This window comes from Sceloporus occidentalis, unplaced genomic scaffold (genome assembly GCF_023333645.1).
Source record: "Sceloporus occidentalis isolate IW3139 unplaced genomic scaffold, rSceOcc1.0.p SCAF_342, whole genome shotgun sequence".
Classification (NCBI taxonomy): Eukaryota; Metazoa; Chordata; class Lepidosauria; order Squamata; family Phrynosomatidae; genus Sceloporus; species Sceloporus occidentalis.
Genome location: NW_028317322.1, coordinates 63,474 through 83,826, shown reverse-complemented (window position 1 = coordinate 83,826; position 20,353 = coordinate 63,474). Strand labels below are relative to the sequence as shown.

The window sequence follows — 20,353 nt, the reverse complement described above, 5'->3', positions numbered from 1 at the left end:
TTGAATTCTAGTAGCTTGGTCTATCTGTCTTGATTTCCTTCTAATTTCCCTCTTGAGCTACTTCAATGGCTTCTACTTAGGTAACATTGCACTCCTTAAAAGAGGAAGCAGCCACTACCAGGAGTGGGGTTCGAACCCACGCGGACATTTGTCCATTGGAACTTAAGTCCAACGCCTTAACCACTCGGCCATCCTGGTGACGTGACGTGGTGTTTCTCAATGACCACATTACGCTGTTCCACTTTCACTTCTCTTAAAAACAAGCATTTTACATGCAACAATTTAAGCTCCTCTCCTTTGAATTCTAGTAGCTGGGTCTATCTGTCTTGATTTCCTTCTAATTTCCCTCTTGAGCTACTTCAATGGCCTTTACATAGGTAACATTGCACTCCTTAAAAAAGGAATCAGATGCTACCAGTAGTGGGGTTTGAACCCATGCGTACATTTGTCCATTGGATCTTAAGTCCAACACCTTAACCACTCAGCCATCCTGGTGACATGAGGTGATGTGTCTCCAATGACCACATTATACTGTTCCACTTTCACTTCTCTCAAAAACAAGCATTTTACATGCAACAATTTAAGCACCTCTCGTTTAAATTTTGGTAGTGGGATCTATCTGTCTTGATTTCCTTCTAATTTCCCTCTTGAGCTACTTCAATGGCCTTTGCATAGGTAACATTGCACTCCTTAAAAGAGGAAGCAGCCACTACCAGGAGTGGGGTTTGAACCCACACGCATTGAACATTGAAACTTAAGGCCAACGCCTTAACCACTCGGCCATCCTGGTGACGTGATGTGGTGTGGTGTTTCTCAATGACCACATTATGCTGTTCCACTTTCACTTCTCTTAAAAACAAGCGCATTACGTGCAACAATTCAAGCACCTCTCGTTTGAATTCTGGGTCTGTCTGTCTTGATTTCCTTCAGATTTCCTTCTTGAACTACTTAAACGGCCTCTACTTAGGTAATATTGCACTCCTTAAAGGAGGAAGCAGCCACTACCAGGAGTGGTGTTTCGACCATGCGTGGGGTTCGAACCCACACAGACATTTGTCCATTGGAACTTAAGTCCAATGCTTTAACCCCTTGGCCATCCTGGTAATTTGTGCTGGAGCTTCTCAATTACCATGTTATGCTGTTCCACTTTCACTTCTCCTAAAAACAAGCACCTTATGTACAACAATTTAAGCACCTCTCCTTTGAATTCTGGGTCTGTCTTGATTTCCTTCTGATTTCCTTCTTGAACTACTTCAATGGCCTCTACTTAGGTAACATTGCACTCCTTAAAAGAGGAAGCAGCCACTACCAGCAGTGGTGTTGCTACCAGGAGTGGCGTTAACTACCAGGACAAAACGCAGACATTTGTCCATTGGAACATAAGTCCAACGCCTTAACCCCTCGGCCATCCTGATGACTTGTGCTGATGCTTCTCAATTACCATGTTATGCTGTTCCACTTTCACTTCTCTTAAAAACAAGCACCTTATGTGCAACAATTTAAGCACCTCTCCTTTGAATTCTGGTAGCTGGATCTGTCTGTGTTGATTTCCTTCTAATTTCCCTCTTGAGCTACTTCAATGGCTTCTACTTAGGTAACATTGCACTCCTTAAAAGAGGAAGCAGCCACTATCAGGAGTGGGGTTTAAACCCACGCGGACATTTGTCCATTGGAACGTAAGTCCAACGCCTTAACCACTCGGCCATCCTGGTGACGTGATGTGGGGTTTCTCAATGACCACATTATGCTGTTCCACTTTCACTTCTCTTAAAAACAAGCACTTTACATGCAACAATTTAAGCACCTCTTTTGAATTCTAGTAGCAGGGTCTATCTGTCTTGATTTCCTTCTAATTTCCCTCTTGAGCTACTTTAATAGCCTTTACATAGGTAACATTGCACTCCTTAAAAGAGGAATCAGCCACTACCAGGAGTGGGGTTTGAACCCACACGGACATTGGTCCCTTGGATCTTAAGTCCAACACCTTAACCACTCAGCCATCCTGGTGACATGAGTTGACATATCTCAATGACCACATTATGCTGTTCCACTTTCACTTCTCTTAAAAACAAGCACCTTATGTGCAACAATTTAAGCACCTCTCCTTTGAATTCTGGTAGCTGGATCTGTCTGTGTTGATTTCCTTCTAATTTCCCTCTTGAGCTACTTCAATGGTTTCTACTTAGGTAACATTGCACTCCTTAAAAGAGGAATCAGCCACTACCAGGATTCGAACCCATGCAGATATTCATCCATTGGAACTTAAGTCCAATGCCTTAACCACTCGGCAATCCTGGTGATGTGATGTGATGTGATGTGATGTGATGTGATGTGATGTGATGTTTCTCAATGACCACATTATGCTGTTCTACTTTCACTTCTCTTAAAAACAAGCACCTTACGTGCAACAATTTAAGCACCCCTCCTTTGAATTCTGGGTCTGTCTGTCTTGATTTCCTTCTTGAGCTACTTCCATGGCCTCTACTTAGGTAACATTGCACTCCTTCAAAGAGGAAGCAGCCACTACCAGGAGTGGTGTTACTACCAGGTGTGGGGTTTGAACCCACGCAGACATTTGTACATTGGAACGTAAGTCCAATGCCTTAACCCCACGGCCATCCTGGTGACTTCTGCTGATTATTCTCAATTACCACATTATGCTGTTCCACTTTCACTTCTCTTAAAAACAAGCACTTTACATGCAACAATTTAAGAACCTCTCCTTCGAATTCTGGTTGCTGGGACTGTCTATGTTGATTTCCTTCTAATTTCCCTCTTGAGCTACTTCAATGGCCTTTACATAGATAACATTGCACTTCTTGAAAGAGGAAGCAGGCACTACCAGGAGCAGGGTTCAAACCCACGCGGACATATGTCCATTGAGATCTTTAGTCCAACGCCCTAACCACTCAGCCAGCCTGGTGAGGTGACGTGATGTGTTCTTTCACAATAACCACATTATGCTGTTCCACTTTCACTTCTCTTAAAAAGAAGCGCTTCACGTGCAACAATTAAAGCACATCTTCTTTGAATTCTGGGTCTGTCTATGTTGATTTCCATCTAATTTCCCTCTTGAGCTACTTCAATGGCCTCTACTTAGGTAACATTGCACTCCTTAAAATAGGAAGCAGCCACTACCAGGAGTGGGGTTCGAATCCACGCAAACATTTGTCTATTAGATCTTAACTCCAATAGCTTCAACCTCGCGGCCATCCTGGAGACATGATGCACTCTTTCTCAATGACCACATTATGCTGTTCCACTTTCACTTCTGTTAAAAAGAAGCACTTCACGTGCAACAATTTAAGCACCTCTCCTTTGAATTCTGGTAGCTGGATCTGTCTATGTTGATTTCCATCTCATTTCCCTCTTGAGCTACTTCAATGGCCTTTACATAGGTAATATTGCACTCCTTAAAAGAGGAAGCAGCCACTACCAGGAGTGGGGTTCAAACCCACACGGACATTTGTCTATTGGATCTTAAATCCAACGCTTTAACCACTCTGCCATCTAAAATCCAAACGTTTATGTGGTGTGACTCAGTCACTGTTCATATATTAAACCACACAGACTGATGATCACGAGATCCCACACTGTCCCCTACAGAACAAATCTCCCTTTCTGTATACTAAATCCAATATGGCCTCCTTACGAGTTTGCTCCTCAACTACTTGTTTTAAAGATAATCCCAGTAGGGAGTTCAGAAGATCTGCACTTCGGGCACAACCAGCTACTTTGGTTTTCTAGTTCACATCAGGGAGATTAAAGTCACCCATGATTATAACATCCACCTTCACTATCTAGTTTATCTAGTTCTTTTACTTGTCCTGGGGGTCTATAAATCACACCTTTTCGAGTTCCCTTCGCTGACGTCGGTGGGCAGTCCCGCTGACCTCTAAGGCGCTACTGCCAGTGTCGGGGGAGTTCCTGGTGACGTCGGGTGCGTTTCTGCTGACGGCAGCAGGAACACCCCCATTTAAAGGAAAAATGGGCGGGGAGCCGGGCGTGTCAAGCACTCGTAGATTCGGGTCATGACCCGGAGAACCAGACAAGCGGTGCTTCACCTGGCAATCTCCGGGTCAAACCTGTGTAGAGAGGCAGGGGTTAGTAGGTTCAAGGTTACAGAGATGACACTTTAACTCAATGAGATCATGTAGATAGATATTAACCACATCAAAATTAATGCATAATAATAAGCTAAAATAAGAATAGAACAGATTGTGCTTACATAACTTCCTGCACTGAGAGACCCTTTAAGGCTATACACGAGATGGGCTGCATGGCTACACGCCAGGCATCAGAAACCCATCCATGGCAGAGTCTCGTCACTGGTAGAAAGAGTCTCACTTTTATATCTTTTAGTAATACATGAAAGTCTATGTGTATCTGTCTACATGATCATGCTCATTAGTTATTGTTTAGAAATTGTGGGGTTCGTTAAAAACATGATTCCCATGTTGTACTCCCTATCTTGTCCTATCAGTCTGGGTTCTCTGTTTCCATGTTCAAGGACATATCCAATTGTGTTCAACCTCACTAGAACATTTTTTTATGACATCATTTTGATTTAAAGTATCTGTTATGCTGTTTTCAGCTATAAACGTATACTAACGCCTTCTTTAACGATTTGCCCTTACACCAAATGCCCCCTAAAAACCAAAAGATCCATTCTGTGGTAGTTTAAGGACCTCAAACTGCAACCTACATTCCTGAAATGGTAATTTAACCAACAGCTGGTTCAACCATGAAAAATACAAGTTTTATCTTAATTTGTCTCAGCTCAAATGCCTTTATCTCCTCCTTACCCATTAATAATGACCTCCAAATACTCCCAGGGCCTCGCCTAACTGGCCTCCTTTTCATTACTGCTGATTTCAATCTCTGAGAAGCTGAACATGGGTCAGAACCGAAAGGTAATTAAGTGACAATTCGTGAAACGTTGTCCTTTTGTGTCAACCAGCAACTGCTAATAGAAGAGGGAAGGATGCGGAATTAAAAAGGTGAATTCTGGCTTTAGGGTGACTTAATGAAAAAATGATTAGGAGAGACTGATCGCCTAATTAAAATTCATCGAGAACATTTTGATAAATTGGAAACCTGGCAGGAGGGAATACAGACAGAAGAAGATTACTGTACATTCCATTTAGTCGGAAATTAGCACCTCATACTGACATAAAAAAAAAAGTTATTTCGTTTTTTTTTATATTCAGAAATTTAGCACAAATTATGTTTCTGGGGTTTTTTTTTTACTTAGATTAATTCACAGAATTAAGTCTTCGTTTGTCCAAAATATGTTTCAGGGGTGTCATATATTCTGTTATTTCTCTCATAGTTCTCATATGGGTGGTGTTACGGTCAGGTTTTAAAATAGAACAAAATTAAAACTTAAATAATAAAACTTAACCTTCAAACCAAAAAACATTTTCTATATAGTTGTAACTTTAGTTTCAAGGTGGCTATTAATTCTGCTCAGTATGGAGGCTCTTTCAGTTTTTATATGAACCTGGAGATTTGTGGGTACGCAGAAAATCGAATTAAAAAAAATACCAAAAGGCACAAAAATTGTGGTAATATCTTTGTCAAGAAATTTATCTATAAGACATTTGTCGGTACAGAAACATTAAAGGAACAGATGCTGATATAATAGGATTTGAATTCAAAAGGCATCTTGACATATTGATGAAACACATTAAGCTTTTTTTGCTTATCATAATGTCACCTTGGTGTCACACAAATTCATTGGAAATCTACGATTTGTCAGAATACCTACATAAAATTTTATATACATTTTAAGTGATATTTTATGAAAGCAACTATTCTGCTTATCGAAATGGACAATAAAACAACATAATGGTTATTTAACAGTCAAATTAGAATATTTGCAGCTCCAGGGTAGTAAGCAAATCAGAACCCTGAGTGGGTGGTGTAGAGTCGAATGACCATTGAGCAGATGTGGTAGAGGTTAATACGAGCGACTCTATTGGTCGCTGGCAGGGGCTTATTCTGGCATCAACCAATGAAGGGCAGCTGCCCTTCATTGGTTGAAGTCAAGGGAGCTTCCTGCCGGTGACCAATAGAGTCGCTCCTACGGACCTTCTGGCGTGATCCTACGGATTACCATTCCCGTTAACCTCTGCGATGCCACTTAGACAAGGTAGGGACCAGGGAGATTAGCTAGGAGATGTGTACGTTTACCCACCGCCATATTAGTTTATTTGGTATTCAGTTTGAAGAACAAAAATGCAACATTCATATTCGTTGTCATGTTCTCCCGAATACGAATGCACAAGTCTAGTTTACCCCATTGTCAGGGTCTCCAGGCAAATGGCCAGATTATCAGTGATATATGATCTAGTGTTAGCTCCTTCATATTTTACCTTGGTAACAGGTGACTTCATTTACAACATTTTTACCTCATGTTTTAAGTCATGGTTTTTTGTAAGGAACGCTATTCCAACGATTTGATTGCCGCTATTAAATTCTCTGTGATGGGCTAGTAAAGGGTAAATATTTCAGGAGACTCAGGGTCAACTTACTTACAGTATTTGTAGGTATGATTAACTCTACTTGTTCATTTATCCTCAATTTCTGTGTCCTTTTCCAGTTTCACCCTCCCCATTTTAGTTCAAATCTCAGTAGGTTCTTCTTGTATGGTTCCAAATGCCGCATTGTTGTCTTCTGCCCTTGAATCCTTGCAATAAACTCTATCTCTCTCCAGCTCTACAAAAGAAAACTGTGAAGCAAATAATTATAATAAAAGAGAAAGAGGAATATTAATGAATTCTATATATTCCAGTGCAAATATTTTAAACAATAACAGGAGTATCACAGTGGAAAATTATTTCAATTAGTGGTCAGTGAGCAGTGGAATGCAGTAAAGCCTTGATTAGACTGTAATAAAACCACACAGCCATTCAGTAAATTATTTTTCACACTTTGGTTTAGACCTAGGATTTGAAATCCTGACTTATTGTGCTATGTCGATTGCTATTTCTAAATAAATAAACTAAAATAGCTAAACAGGCCAAAGTTTTCGAACATGCATAACAACCATTTTACTTATATTTTTTCCCAAAGGCAAAATGCAAAGTGAATTTGCTTACAGCTACTTTAGAAGAAAGTGCCTTGGATTCTATTAGTTTACAAAGATTTAAAAGTGAGAGGTAAGTGAAACAATGCCAGTAGGATGAAGGATGTATCAGTGCCATGAAAATAGATTTACTGAAGAGGTTTTTGAAAAGGGTGTCAGATTCTGTAGACTTCAGAAAGAATTCAAAAAAGGATCACTTAAACTAGAGGAAAATGCAAGGAATCTTAATATGTACAAGAATGAGCAAACGGGGAGGGGAGACACAGTAGAAACATTCAAATATGTCATGGCACAGGCATGCTGGCACCAAGTAATTGAGAAGCCTAGCTGGATCACATTGTGCCCTAAGTGATTTGTTGTGTGACACCCGTGGAAAAGGGGGAGAGTGAATGAGGACAGGTAGTGAAAGAGAGAAGAAGAGAGAAAAAGGAGGAGGAGAGTGAATGTGTGTGTGTGAATGGGTATTGTGTTAGAATATTTGTTTAGGGTTTTAGAGTTAGTGTGCGTTAGTATATGATAAGTACTCACAACTGCAAGTTGTCTTAGCTCCAATCTGATGCTCTGTGAACCATGGTGCTGGAACCAAGCTCCCAAATCCATTCAGACAATCCACAAAGGGATTCTTATAATAAACCACTTTGTGGGAAACACATTAAGCCTGTCTGGCTCTCATCAGTTTAAATATTTGATATAGAATAGAGAGATTTTTACTACTTCAATTGAGTTGAGTTTATGTAATAGTTTTTTTGAGTGCCCCCTAACCTCTGAGTTAGTGTATGTTGTTGTGTAAGTGTATGTCAGGGGTGCGCCCCGGTTAGTGCTGCCTGGGGGAGAGGAAGAAGGAAAGGGAGAGAGAAAATGTGAAATTGCATGATGTTAGAAGAGTAGAGGGGTGGTGTGTTAGTGTACGGTGCCGAAATGAGCAGGTGTTGTGTGTAGTGTAGTGCTTTATTTGACAATGTAAGCTTTAAGTGTTACATTGTTATTCCTGTATTTCCTCACTTTTTGTGAAATAAACTAATGAACTAATTTAATATTCTTGCATTTACATTAATACGTCTGCCTGCGTGGAAGGATATTCTTGCTACGGAGTATACTCTGACCTTCTGCAATACCAAACTCCATTACTGCTCCCGCCATCTGTCTTTGGGCAACAAGTTATCATGCTTGGAATGGTACGTAACGCTTCATGTTATATTTAGAATCATTTCTTAATTTCAAGTAAGATTGTTCCTTTATTTCAAAATGTTTTCTTCTTGAGACAAAGTCGTAGCTCCGCCATCGCGAGCTTTGACACGGAGGAACAGATAATCATAAATCTTCATAAAATAATGAGGGTAAAGTTGGCATCGACAAGTGCTGTGAACCCCACAATTACTAGAAAATAAAGGTGTAAATTAGAAGATTTAAGCTACCTAGCTGTTGAAGGAATATTATTAGGTATGAAATTAATGTGTGACATTGAGGCCACAAGGAGAAGAATTATCATAAAATGAGCATAATAGAACACTTTTTTTGAAATTAGCTAAAAATAAGAGGAAATATTTTCTCTTGGGTTACTAAACTTTTAGAAACCGTCTCCATATTATCTTGAAAACAGTCTCAGATATTGTGGAAAGTCGATTCATACATGGATTTTTACTCAATAGCCAAAAAATGGCCGTGAAAATTAATTCATTGCCTAATTCATTTGAATCTAGAAGAAGTCAAGTGGTCAGTGGAGGTAAAGGTTACAATGGAAAAATAACTTGCATCTCCTCCTTTGTAAAATTATTTCTAGTTCCATTGGAGGATACATTGCATTTGTCATCACTTTTAGAATTATTGTCACCCCTGCCTTGATGAAAATAAGGGAGAGTGGGTTCTAATAGTCTCTGATAGATAATGGTGGATATGGTATATACGGTGGTGGTGCCACTGTGCTGGGGGTCTTATGAGTGGTCATAGAACTGAATGGATCCCAAATATTATTTGCACATTTTTCACAGTGGCAAGTCTTATTAATTGATGGATGTGTTTCTTTGGGTAGGATGAGATGGTAAGGACATGGGGAGATATGGGATGGTCCTTGGCATACACAAAACACTGGGACGGGATGATGTCACAGCAACTCTACTGTGTCATGGAGCAATAATACTACAAATGTTTATATAGTATATATACTTTTTATAAATTTTATTTTTAGATAAACCGTGGTGTATTTAAACATTACTTTCTGTTTTAACTGATACTGCACATTTAGGCTTTGAGTTTTAACCTTTCTTAATGCATTGGAATGCCAGGTGGATGTAGAAAGGGTTAATGATGCATTTGACCTTAAAGAATAAAAAAAAAAACACGCTTTGACAGAGAGCGAAAGAGAATAAACCTTACTTCAAGTGGGTATTTGTTTCCTGAAATGATTGCCACAGAGGAATAGGGAAGATTAAGCACACAGCATAAGGACATTAATTTTCCAAGGAATTATCAGCAAGAAAGAGATAGAGGAAGATAAACCCTAGTGAAAACTGACATTTATCTAACCCGGTGTCGCAGAACAAAAAGAACAGGCAAAATAAAACCAAGACCATAAAAGCGTTCATTTCATCTGGAAGTGTCGGGCCAAATAAATATCCATTTTAGAAAGATGTCTTTCTCACCATCAAATCTGAAGGAACGCACAGTTTTGACATCTATTCTAATCCATTAATATCATCCTGCCTGGATGGGTGATTGATACAATCCATCTGGTTACAAGGAAAAGCGAGAGAGGGCCGTGTAAAGACATTTGTCATTGAATGTCGCAAGTCAATTTCTTTGGAACATTGACAGATACAAGAACATTCTGCTTATTAGAGAAATCTTTTTGAACTCTTGATATGGAACCACCTGATGGATGTGATGTCTGGGATAAAATAACAGTATGCTTATCAGAGGAGTTTCTAAAGGTGTCAGATGATCCTTGACATTAAACAGGTTGACCACTACCTCGAAATACATTTTTGTTTCCTTCTCTGTGATTAATAGTTCTGCAGGCAAACTAGTTGTTTTTTTTTCATGACAATTCATTTATTTACCATATTTGAGCCGTTGACAAGTTTTACAAAGCATTTTTTGAGCTGTCATTCAATGTATATGCGTTATTTGGCTTGAATGCTGTCATAAGACCGAACAATGTTCAGCTGTGTGTTGACAAGTACGAATTCTACATAGAAAAACTATTTTTGCTGGACATTTTCCCATATGTTCATTATACTGTAATACAGGCACCCCGAGTGAATTTAATGAATCTTGGTGTGATGTCGAGTTTTTGAATATTGGACATTGTAGTTAAAGTCTTACACAAAAATATTCAGGCACCAGAAGATTGCGACCCTATCCCTTGAAGCTGGCCGTGACCAGTTATTTATATATAAGTATACACAGAGGCACACTGAGCAAATGTCCGGTGGTCCTCTGTTTGACATTGCCCTATGCCACATTGTGTGACCATAACCTGGTTATGCCCAGCTGCACTCCATATGACCTTAAAAACATAATGTGTGGCTGCATATATCCAGCCAACGGCCACTCGATTTTGGCTGTTGCTCACCTTATAAGTGGCAGGGTCACTTTGTCATCCCCATTCCACCCCTGCAGGTATATATTCTTTATGAAGTGTGTCTTTCTTATATATAATATGTGTATAAGGTATTTTAAAATGGGTTAAGCCCTTTTTCTTACTTCTCCACATTGTTCTCAAATCTGTCCAGTTAACTGTCAAGTTAAATCAATTAGGTCAACATTTGGATCTGTTCGTCAAGGGTTAACTTGACCTTGCTTGCTAACAATCCCAAAGCAACTTGTATATTCCCAAAAAGGAGTTTTGTGAGTGAATGCAAGTTTAAATACTGCTTGTTTCAGGTGAGGGCATGTGAGTTCAATGAGAACTTTCACATCCTCACCCAAAGTTAGGAAACGTTAGACATGGAAACTTTCCAGGTTAGCCCCACTTCAAAAAACCACACCCACGGAAGAGGGAGACCTCTGGGTATTCTACCATGGGAACTTCCCAGGTATGTGCATGAGTAGCTCAGCTCTAGCGTGCCAGAATGGTGCATTCTGTTGCACTGTTTTCTATAACCTACTCCTCATTCTTGTGCTGTTTTCTAAAAATATCATACCGATATATTTTGATGCTATTCTATCTGTTTTAAAGAATAACTTTGTTAGCGTTGAATTATTATTTTTTAACAATCAGTAATATTTTATATACAGTAAAATACAGTAAAACAAGGTAACACATAATACAATTGGTATCTAAATAGAGTATGTGGGCAGAAAATAAGAACAAACTTAAATAATTGAAATAAAGTGGAGGGTTAGCTTATATCACATAAGCCGAGCCTTCAAAATATATCAACGCTAACAGATGGTGCATCAGTATGTGAAAATAATCTTTGAAAGCAATCATAAAAGCACGCTGAAGTGCCAAGTGGATTAAAAAATATACAAAAAAAAAACAGATTTATGGAAATAGTGTTAGTCTAAAACTGTAAAAGGAAAACAAAAAGAACCACCTTCACGTGAAATGTGATAGTAAATAAGTAAATAAATATGTACCCTACACGTTCTGCTGCTCCCAAATAACACTCCTCACAAGTGTTCAAAGAATCAGTATATCGAAAATGAACATGTGGAAAAATAAATAAAAAGAACAATAGTGTAGTAAATTCAGGTCCAAAATTTAAATAAGTGTATTTGAATGCACTCACAAAAGTGACTTTAAAAGGAAGCTCATCAGAAAGAACTTTGCATCTTCTTGAGGTCTGTAATATAGATGAAAAACCACAAATGGTGCAGTAATATCTAGCAATGGTTTAATAGAGAAAAGTAGAACAACTTACAGACAAGCTGGCATTACGGCTAAGTTATGCATATGAGCAGTAGGGAGGTCTCAACCGAGACCAGGGAAATAAAAATGTCCGTGTTGTAAATCCGTAGGTTAAAAAGTATCTCAACGCGATTCGCCAACTAGCATCGGCTTCTTCAGGAGAAATAAAGATAAAATACAGTCTGTGTCTCTTCGTGTTGATAGTCTGTTTAAAAAGCTCTGGATGCCGTCCTCGTGTAGTTACAATATATATATTTTTTGTTTATTTCATCTTTGCTATCAGTAATAAAAATTTTTTGTCACAAACAACTTTTAGATTTTGCATTATATTGGTTTTCAAAAGTACTTGACTAAGAAGAGTAAAAAGATGCTACTTATTTATCCTATTTTGTTTTCTTAGTCTGTATGGGGCTCTGCGGAGGTGGAGTTAGAGCAGCGGTTAAATGACCAATAAAATTAAAGATCACTGGCAAATGACCAACCAGAGCAAGGGCGGTTCTGTGGATAGTCACTACTAGGAATCTCTTTATCACGTGATCTAGAAAATCCTTTACATGCCCATTATTCCTGCATGCCTGTATGCTGAAGAAGTGATTTCTTTTAGTTGTGTTGTGTCTCTTACTGTGTTTTGAATTAATTATAGAAACAAATTTGCAGTCAGATCAGCCCCACTCGGCGCCCCTAGTCCGTTTTTCCTGCTGTAAAGACTCAAACCTTAATGAATTGTTGGTCTCGTCTTAGATCCATGAACCATATACCTATTCCATACATGCTTACCTTCCCTCACTGTATTAGCTTCTACCACTTTTGTTGGTAGGCTGTTCTCCTTATCTACCACCCTCTCAGTAAAGTAAAATTTCCTTTCATTCCATCTCAGCCTCTGACCCTCTGGTCTCTTGTTGTAACATTTCTCCTTCTTTGAAATAAATTTCCTTCCTGTATTTTGTTAACCCCTTAAGGACAATGGGCGGTCCCTAAACCCATTGAAAACAATGCATTTTAAGCCCGTACAAGTACGGGTTAAATCCCTTTATATATTATGTATGGTGCCTTTTTAGTCAGTGCCTTTGCACAAATTTTTTTGACCTTCAATTTGGAGGGGATATTTTCCATCTCCGATGAGTAGTGATGTCATATTCTGTAACATATTTAGAAATTTCATTGTGAGCTAAATAGCCGGGACTTTAAGGTGTTTAAATCACAAATAATCTTGTGGTTATAGCTTTAAATGCAACACTGATATTCCTGCGCTGACCCTGAGTCTAATCCTAAAGCGAGGAGTTTAATGTATCCCGAATTAATAATCCTAATAAAATATGGTTATTGACGAAATGCTCAGCGCTGGTTATGATGTGAAATGATAAACACAAATCAAATACTTGATACAATTGCCGGTATTATTAACATTATGTACATAACAAAATTGACTATTATGGTGAAGATTTGAATTTTTGTCATGTAAAATGGTCAGTGTAATTCCTGCTCTCTGATTACAAATGTGATAAAAAGTGTACGTCGATCCCAATTCCAGAGCCGGGGAAAGAGATAAACGCGTGGCTATTAAAATACCCTTCGCGATTACTATGCGATCTGACTGTAATGGAAACATTTTCACTTTTCTTATTCTATCCATAAAAACGAAATAAATTACTCCACCAGAATTTCTTTTCTAATGAATTTACAGCCTTGGCTCCGTCAGATAATTGATAGTACAAGAAAAATACTTCGCATCTGACAATTGTGAAATCTCCATGATCATGCCTTGAGTTTCCAGTTCCATGTCAGAGGTCTTGGGCCTTGAATTTAAGGGGGTTATTGGCAATGCATGCGTGCAAACCAGGTATGTACTTTGGGCTCTAGAACCTCAGCTGGACTCGGGGTAGGGGTGGTGAGCAGGGAAGGGGTGGTGAGCAGGGTAGGGAAGGGGTGGTGAGCAGGAAAGGGGGCTAATTGCCCCCTGGAGTCTCCCGACTTCCAGAATATAGCATTGCAGCATTTTAAAGTATATATCATGGTCCTTACCGGGTCCTAACTGGGTACCGACGGCATCCTTGTGGTTGGTCTGCCAGACCGCATGCTGTGGGTCCTCTGCCCCCTGCAGGTGAGTGTGCAAAGTGCACGCTTAATGGGATGCAAATAGATTTAAAGCACCAGTACACAAAACACGTCATCTGTTGGCTTGTGGAGAGAGAGACGCATTGAGAGTATATTATTTGACGTTGAACAACCAAGACTGCAAGAAACTCTGCAATGCTTACCTACCGGTTACCATCCGTTTCTGGATGTCATCAGTAAGAAGGGACCTCCACATTACTACCACACCGGCCGTATGATTGCCCAATAGATCTACTAAGTGATTTTTTTGGTTACATTTATCCGTTATCAGAACCTGAATTAAGAGCACTTAAATAATATAATAATATACTGTATAGAGAAAACGGACAGGGGATTAAGATTACAGAGACCTTAACAAAGAGATCAAAAACCTGAACTCATGGACACCAAAAAGAAGCACGTATTTATATTATAAATATTTAACTTTGTACTCATCAGAGAGGGGGACGAAGGAAGGAAAGCATTTTGAAAACACTGTTGTTATGGAACCAGAATAAATATATATATCAGCAAGAAACGCTTATGGCTTAGAATGAATATAAGCTGGCTCTGACCAGTATAAAGGGTTAAACCTCACGCAAGTATGTGAGAGACGCAAGTAGCAGTATTCTAAACGTTCACGTTTGTCTTACTAACCACAAAGATAGCAGTTTGTTCTAGCTACAGGAAATGTACCGTTTGTCGCGCTAACCACAAGATAGCATCTTGTTCTAACGGTTTTCTGCCTATATCCGTATAGTTTTAAGGAATAACCAATTAATATGATTTATATGTTAAGACGTCCCTCTTTTTGTACACTATATAACCTATACCCTAAACGTAATAAAACAGAGTGATTTTGGACCTGACCCAGAGTGTGTCGTGTGTCTTATTTCTCTCTCCGTGCACGTACATTTATATTCATCTAATTTGGAGCAGTTCAACAACTGAAGAAAGGCTTTATTGGAAAGCATCCAAAACACTGTTATGTCATACGGCCTCTGCAAAGCTTCAGCCAGGATATTTATTGTGATTGTGTACCTAGACTACGTCTTCTACTCCTCTTCATTAGAGGGACATAGATGTCATATGACGTGGGTACTTACTAGATTACGAGAACATCATTTATTTACCAAAACAGAAAAATGTGCAGGGAGAGCCCTGACGCAGTCATTACTGCGTCCTACCTGGTTCTTCACGGAGTCCCCGCGGTTGGCTTCCTTGGGGTTGGTTCTTCCTACTGTATAATAACAGGGATTCCTTTTTAGTGAATAGATACGATACAATGTGTTGTCGGCCACATTTGTACGGGGCTATTTTTCTACCATTCTATCTAACTGAGCTGAATGTTTGCTAGCCCTCTCCTGGCTTTGCTAGGGTTAGAATTGTATATTCGTGGACGCCTCAAAAGCTGAGGATTAAACATCAACAGTAAAATGACATGTCACGTGGCTTTATGATTATGTTTTATGTACTATTTTATGATCAAAGAAGAGAGCCTTTTTTACATACATGATGGAGTCAGGGGTGGGTTTATGGTTCTAGCTACTAAATATAATACTAAATGTATGAAAATGTGGGTAGGGAAGAAATGAGAAAGAATATTGTTCTTGAATTGGACCGTGCTCATAAAACACTTAGGTATCTCATGCTCATAAAATCATAGTATCTTTATCTGGGTATGACAACAAAATTTATATTTATAATAATATATAAATTATTATTTAAAATATGAATCCATATTATTATATAATTAAATACTGAGTATACAGACAGTAACACTAACTCATTCTCCATTTCCCCATGAACATGGAGCTGATCAGCGACCACCAACTTTTTATCCCTTTTTTTCCAAAAAAAAAAAATTTGTGCCAATACCCAAAAAGTCTTAAAGCAGAATTATGTATTAAGAACCAAATGGATTGTCACTACTGTTCTAATAAATCTAAAATTTTGCTTGAATAAAATCCAAAAATGATTTTAGAAATTTCAATCCTCCAAATGCAAGCAACTCCCAGATAGAATATGGCCACCATAAGAATGTAAACTGGTCAAGTGAAAATTTTTTTATATTTAATTTAAAACCATTATATTGTTAATGGTAACATATGTTTAATGTAAAAAAAAATGTAAACAAACTTTTAATTGTAAAATATCATATATTATATTTCTCTATTAATTATAGCAGACGGAAATCACTAGCATATTCTAGATCATTTCTCAAATAAGGGGAGTGGATTAATTTTTTTTTCAGGACTTGGTACCCATTTCTCATTCTAATGACTGATGACTCTTCTGGTCGTTTTTTTTTTACTTAACTTGATAGAGTGCGTTCAATGTATCCTGAATACTGAGTCTCCTATCGAGTGAGAGCCCTCTTAAAAATGCTAATAAGATATTTTATAGGTTGTCATTGAGATGGATGACAAGCCAGCTACTGATGGTCTATAACAGAATTTTCATTATGATATATATATCTAAAGCTATCTATTTTCAGAGACTGGAAGATCGCCAGTTAACCGTGTAAGTTTTTATTCGTTATCTTTTCTGCAGTTGTATGGAAACATGCATCAGTAACATGAGTAATTACATATGAAGCAGTGTCATTTCTGTTGCATTTGCCAATTCTAGTTTTACACCTAGTGTACCTATTCTTAGACTGATTTGTGCCATAATGCTTAAAAAGTGGTTGTGGCAGTGGGCTATAGGCACTAGTCAGAGGTACCATTACCTATGAGGACTTGCCTCCTGTGGCAGTGGGCTATAGGCACTAGTCAGAGGTACCATTACCTATGAGGACCTGCCTCCTGTGGCAGTGGCCATAGGCACTAGTCAGAGGTGCCATTAGCTATGAGGACCTGCCTCCTGTGGCAGTGGGCTATATGGGCTATAGGTACTATTCAGAGGAACCATTATATATGATGACTTGCCTCATGTGGCAGTGGCCATAGGCACTAGGCAGGGATACTATTTCATATAATAACTTGCCTTGAGTTTAGAAATATAATAACAGTAATTGAATTATTTCGTTTGAAAAAACTGGGGAGTAAAAGAAGCAAATTGTAATTAGGTGCGGTCAATAGGCCCCTTGGGATGATCAAAGATCCCCATAAGCAGTCAATATTAGTAAAATGGACAAACCATAACACATTGCCAGTCATCAAGTTTAGGGAATGGATGCATGATTTATAAGAAATTGAATTATGGAAGATACTTACCATCAGCATTGTCCAATACATCTGCAGCCATGTTAAGAACTGATTTCTAATTAATCTTAGTATGTTTCCTCGGGATCGAATGATGTCAGATAGTTGTGGACATGACATATTAATCCATCGTCCCTAGGACTGATTTTGAAAGTAGTCTTCCATGAATCCTTCATTCTAATGTTGACACTTGAACTGTGAGTCCTATAGCCTAAACAAATAGCACTTTACACCCAATGGAAACAACCGCAAATTTTTTTTTCCATTGTCATTTGTATCTTGAGAATTGTGACATTTACATTTAAGGGCTGCTGTCATGATGCTTCTTAAAGACCAGTTGTAGTTTCCAGCTTTTTATACGTATCTTTGCCCTGCGAAGGTGGGCCAGAAATTATGTTTTTCTGTGATAACTCCCGTGGGAGCTCTTTTTTAAACTTCCGCCTAGCTCTAGTTGAAACATTACCTATTTCTAAAGTCACAAGTAACTCAGCCAACGCATACAAAGACAACCCTTAATTGATATGTTGCTATGGTAACACAGATAAACAGTGGTAAAAGATTCTATGGAGGTCATCATTTCTGATAAGCTGATGATATTATTGTGACCTCAGGATATCCTTGTCTCAATGCTAAAATACACATTAGGCAATTATCATTTATATATTTTATCACAAGTGCATGAAAAGTCAACAACTTGATCTACCTTCCATGATTATGTGGAGCTCTCCTGGAAGTTTAAATTTATGATGTCATTAATAAAATACTTGACAGCTATGTTCATTGGAGACAACTCTCACGTTATCTGTTATACTGTCTACATGAAGGTCAATAGTGGTCAGGAAAAAGGTTGCTGATTAAAATTAATTTAAAATGTAAAATTAATCTAGTGAACAGAACATATTTGGTAAACATTTCAAGAAATATGTCAAAAGGGTTTGAAGGTAAGCTTGTGATACCAAAATTCACTACGAAAAAATTATTAAAAAATAATTGCTCTCGTAATAAAAAAAAAAAAAAAAAACTTTAGCAGATTTTTATTTCATTCATTTTATTCTTTACACTGAAGGTTAAATCACACAAAAACAACACCTTTAAGCATTCCCTAAAGTTTCTATCACTTCTGGATTGATGTCAAGCTGAGGTTTTAAGGTTGGACCAGTTGTTGAAGAAGGGACAAGTGATCTCATATCCTTCTGAAGATACGGTCTCCTGTACTGTACACAATACTCCAAGTGAGGTCTCAGCAGTCCTCTCTATAACGGCATGAGCTCTTCCCTCTTTCTACTGCCAATTCCTCTCGCTATACAACCAAGCATTCTGCTAGCATCTCCTGCTGCTCTACTGCATTGTCTGCCTACCTTTAAATCCCTTTCCTCACACATTGAGATTAGGACAATATCACTACCCTTGGGGTTAGTTATGCCCCAGATGCTTTATCTTGCACTTATCCACATTAAACATTAATTACCAAAGGTTTGACCATTTTTCAAGCATACCTAAATCATTTGTCTTATGCCTCCAGGAACATCAGCCCCTCTGTAAATTGCGTCATTGGCAAAAAGACATCCCTTACCATTAAGACTAGACTTGGTCGGCAGCCAACTCTTCGTGTTTGTCTTCGTCTTCATTGGGGGGAAAAAAATCTTCGTATTCCACGAATATTCGTCCGTTCCTGTATTCGGTTCAGGCGAATATCCATGTACATTCTTTGTGTTGTTTTTTTTCTGTTTTTTTAAAGGCGTTAATACTGGGTTAACGCTTTGCAGCCAGGATTTTAACGGTCCGTACGAGCAACTCTTTTGGTCGCCGGCAGGGGCCTCCTCTGCCATCAACCATTGAAGGGCAGCTGCTCTTCATTGATTAATGTCTGACGAGCCCCCTCATATCCTGGTGTTAAAGCTCTGTACGAGTGACCAATAGAGTTCCTGAAGGCGAAACTTGGCCTGGGAGGTTCCGAGAGTTAAAGGTCTGTGAGAGCGACTCCATTGGCCCAATGTTGTCGAGTTATCTGTATGCTTTTCTTATTGTTTCTGTTTTTTTCCTTTTGGTTCTGCAATATCAATAAAGATTTTGAAAGTTTTTTTTTTTAAAAAGGAGCTTTTTCAGTTCATCTAGTGACAACCTATCAGAGCCTGTTTTTTTGTTTCATGTGACATGTTTACCTGCAAAACTTTTAGATGAGACAAAAGTTACAACAATAATTACAACAATGATGTTTATATAATAGAGGTTTTTTAGTACTTTTATTTTTAAAATATATATTGTTATCACAAGTGTGATAAAGCTATGTACAATACCAACTAACAAAAGGCAGTAATTTAAGTAACCAGAGGAAACTATAGATTTACCGTTGACCAATAATTATATGGTAAACAAAAATAAAGAGCCCTACCTTCCTACTAGAACATAAAGTATTGAGATGAACACTGCATGTTTCACCTTTGATAACAGAGCCAATAAATAAAGCGTTGACTGATTTACTAAGCTGATCATGAAAGCTCTGTGATGAACTGCTGTATGCTTCATAGAAAACCTATTTGCACATTGGTGGCAGCTGACAGCTGGAATTCCTGCACATCCCTTCTTCCAATCCCAACAAAGAAAATAATAGTGATGTAATAAATGACCCACGAAAGAAAACAGAGGTCAGCATAATCGTATTAGCTTCAAAACGAGGAGAAACCGTCCATTTTCATATTTAATCATTGTCACTGTTAGGCCAATTACGAGGCCACTTGAAGCTTATTAGAGTCCAACAAAGAGAGTTTTTTTTTTATTCCTGTCAATTGTGATATTATTTAAAGTAGCTTAATTTTGTTCAGAACTCTCAACCAGATTGGAAGAAATAGCCCAGTAATGGTAAGAACAGCGGGGAAGACCGTCCATCCGCTAATTGAACGTTCCTGGGCTCCTTGTAAAGTGTGTGTGAATTCTTTAATACCTTTGAGCTCTTCCTGGAACCGTGTCAATACTCTGAGAGTCCTGCGGAGCGTTTCATATCACTTAGAATCCACGGCATAGAATTTTGCTACGTTAAATAGAAATAATAAGTGATCCTGAAAAGATTTGATTTGCTCAGAAAACGCCGCGGATCACACCTGTGAATAAGGT

The 20,353-nt window shown here is 38.4% G+C and overlaps 5 non-coding genes across 5 annotated transcripts; all 5 read right to left on the bottom strand.

Annotated features, from left to right (window-relative positions):
- Nucleotides 1–115: 115 nt before the first annotated feature.
- TRNAL-UAA (transfer RNA leucine (anticodon UAA)) lies at nucleotides 116–198 on the bottom strand. Its single transcript has one exon. It is a non-coding gene; the product is annotated as a tRNA-Leu (tRNA).
- Nucleotides 199–412: 214 nt separating this feature from the next.
- On the bottom strand, nucleotides 413–495 carry TRNAL-UAA (transfer RNA leucine (anticodon UAA)). The gene has a single exon. It is a non-coding gene; the product is annotated as a tRNA-Leu (tRNA).
- Nucleotides 496–710: 215 nt separating this feature from the next.
- Nucleotides 711–790, bottom strand: TRNAL-UAA (transfer RNA leucine (anticodon UAA)). The gene has a single exon. It is a non-coding gene; the product is annotated as a tRNA-Leu (tRNA).
- Nucleotides 791–1,629: 839 nt separating this feature from the next.
- TRNAV-UAC (transfer RNA valine (anticodon UAC)) lies at nucleotides 1,630–1,712 on the bottom strand. Its single transcript has one exon. It is a non-coding gene; the product is annotated as a tRNA-Val (tRNA).
- A 212-nt stretch (nucleotides 1,713–1,924) lies between these two features.
- TRNAL-UAA (transfer RNA leucine (anticodon UAA)) lies at nucleotides 1,925–2,007 on the bottom strand. Its single transcript has one exon. It is a non-coding gene; the product is annotated as a tRNA-Leu (tRNA).
- Between the last annotated feature and the right edge of the window lie 18,346 nt (nucleotides 2,008–20,353).